At 34.6% G+C, this 2,537-nt stretch overlaps 1 pseudogene; it reads left to right on the forward strand.

Moving 5' to 3' along the window:
• The first annotated feature begins 1,171 nt into the window (after nt 1-1,171).
• On the forward strand, nt 1,172-2,010 carry LOC147503350 (putative cinnamyl alcohol dehydrogenase 1 pseudogene; annotated as a pseudogene).
• Nucleotides 2,011-2,537: the final 527 nt, after the last annotated feature.

Consider the following 2,537-nt stretch of genomic DNA (forward strand, 5'->3'; position numbering starts at 1 on the left):
ACTCGTTTATGTGATGTAATACTATGACAATTTTTATCTTTAAATTTTATGTTACTGAACAATTAACCTAAAGGTATGAGGGTTTCACTATGCCATTTCCCTATTATTTGAATTCAAATTCATAGCACGTCCTAATAGGTATGGAAATATAGGAACCTCATATAAGAGAAGAAGGTTATGATAGAGTTGGCTATTCCGATGGCTGTCAGGTTATAATGATCTGCTTTCTCAAATTGAAAAAAACTTTCAATTTGAGAGGATAAATCATTATAACCGGACATCTTCCTAGGGTAGCTAACTCTATCATGTCCAACTTCTCAAATATTTCCTTTTATTTTAGGTTAAGAGTTGTTCCATAGACATGGATAAACAATGTCATATTACTACATCACATACACAAAGGTTAAGTGTGACAAAAATAATGTGGGAAAAGGACGAGAAAGCCGGCTTACAAAAAAAGTGAACAAGAAGAATGAGAGAGAGGGAAAATAGAAAGTGGTTATGGTAATATGTGTTGCCGACTGTTCGACTACAGCAAAGTTGGGTGAAAATCTACTTTCAGTAGAATCTTCAGCAACATTTCAATGTCTTGATTCTCGAAAGCAGCTAGTGGTTGGGAGGTTTTTCAAGTCTGCACATGTAAAGTATGTAAAATGTAAGTCAATCTGAAAACCTTTTATAATGCCTATTGTTCATTTGAATATAAAGAATGCGTAGTCGTATGTATTTGCAATAATATTTGAATTTTCCATCACCGAGATGTATATGTTATTGTATTAACTGGTGTACGTAATGTATGTGCTTCATTGCAGCACCGTTGCTTGGGATGGAGACACAATTCAAGTACACGGTAAACAGTTGGAAGAATTGATGCTTAATGAATAGATTTGTTAATGGCCAGGTAAGCTATGCACACAATTTTTTCTCATATATCATCGATGAAAATTGACTTACTTCTGGGAAGCACTATGCAGGTATTAAATTGGTATCCTAGAGAGATAGAGAAGATAATTGATAGTGGTCGTAAGCCACAGAACAGAGCACTTAGCCATTTCTTTGACACTGACTTTCATATGTTTGAAACCTAAGGTTATATAATACACAGTGTTGCATACTATCTAGTTGTAAACTTGTATTGCTTTTTTAGTGGTAATTATAACATGGCTAACATATGGCAGTGAAGTTTAGAAAGGCTTTAGGATTACATGCAACAGTTGTCAGCACAAGTACATCTAAAAAAGATGAAGCCCTGAATCTCCTTAAAGCTGATGACAGATTTGTGCGCATAACTGACAAACAACAATTGGAAGTATGCTATGGTCGTAAGTTATACTGGCCTTCTTTGTTTTTTTCGATAAGACATTGATAATGCCCATAGGTACTTATGATTCACAGTAGTCTACCTCTTGAGCTTGCATACCTCTAATAGGTTATCTTATCTCCAGACAGTGATATGTTATATGAAAGGGACGAGAAACTTTTGAATGGTGATCGAATTTTTTCTTGACTTCATAATTGATACTGCATATGGTGATCATCCCTTTGATCCATACATAACACTCTTGAAGACTATGGGTGTTTTGGTCTTAGTGGGCTTTCTTTCCAAGCGAAGTTAGAATTCATCCCACAAGCCTTAATATAGGTTAGTTATCTGTTTTCCTTCCAATTATCCGAAGTATGGTAATTATTTATTTGTTTCCTGAATTGGTCTTTCTGAAACTGGTTTTTAATTGATGGAGATGTTATAACGCATAGTAATAGGCTGTTAGTGGTCGTGCTGGTACTATAATAATGTCTTATCTTCTTGGTAGGTTCCAAACTCTTTCCGGGAGTGTAACGGGTGGTACAAAGGATACACAGGAGATGTTAGAATTCTGTGCTGCCAACAAGATATACCCGAGGATTGAAGTTATTCCAATCGACTACATAAATGAAGCACTTGAGAGGATGGTTAAGAAAGATGTCAAGTATCATTTTGTGATAGATATTAAGAAGAACTCCTTAAAATGAATGTTTTCACAAGGCAATAAGAAAAAAGTTCCATTAGCTGTTGCATTGTATGCAAGCCATAACAGAAATCAGAAATACATTGTAATAATTTTATTAGAGTGATTAAAAAGGTTTTAACTTGTTTGGTAAATATGGTCCATCTGTACTTCATCTTGCTTGAAATAAGTGATCTGCTTTCAATGACTCATATGGTCCATCTGTACTTCATCTTGCTTAAAATAAGTGACCTGCTTTCAATGACTCATTTTTAGTTTGTATTACTGAAATTGTGGTTTTCGGATTTGTTCACCTTCGTCAGTGTAATACAATGAGAAAGCTAAAATAAGAAAAAACAAAAAAGATCAAAATACCTAGAAATAGAAACAAGGGGAGCCTAGAAAAACAAAGCACACAAACAAGGGGACAAACAAACCTTCTCACAGTGTTTAAACATTGAATTTGATCAGTTTTTACTTCTAGTGTATGATTCCTCTGCATTTATTGAAGCTGGAGGAGTTATCATTGATCATGTTATTATTCCCTCGGAA

Source organism: Coptis chinensis, chromosome 4 (assembly GCF_015680905.1).
Source record: "Coptis chinensis isolate HL-2020 chromosome 4, ASM1568090v1, whole genome shotgun sequence".
NCBI lineage: Eukaryota > Viridiplantae > Streptophyta > Magnoliopsida > Ranunculales > Ranunculaceae > Coptis > Coptis chinensis.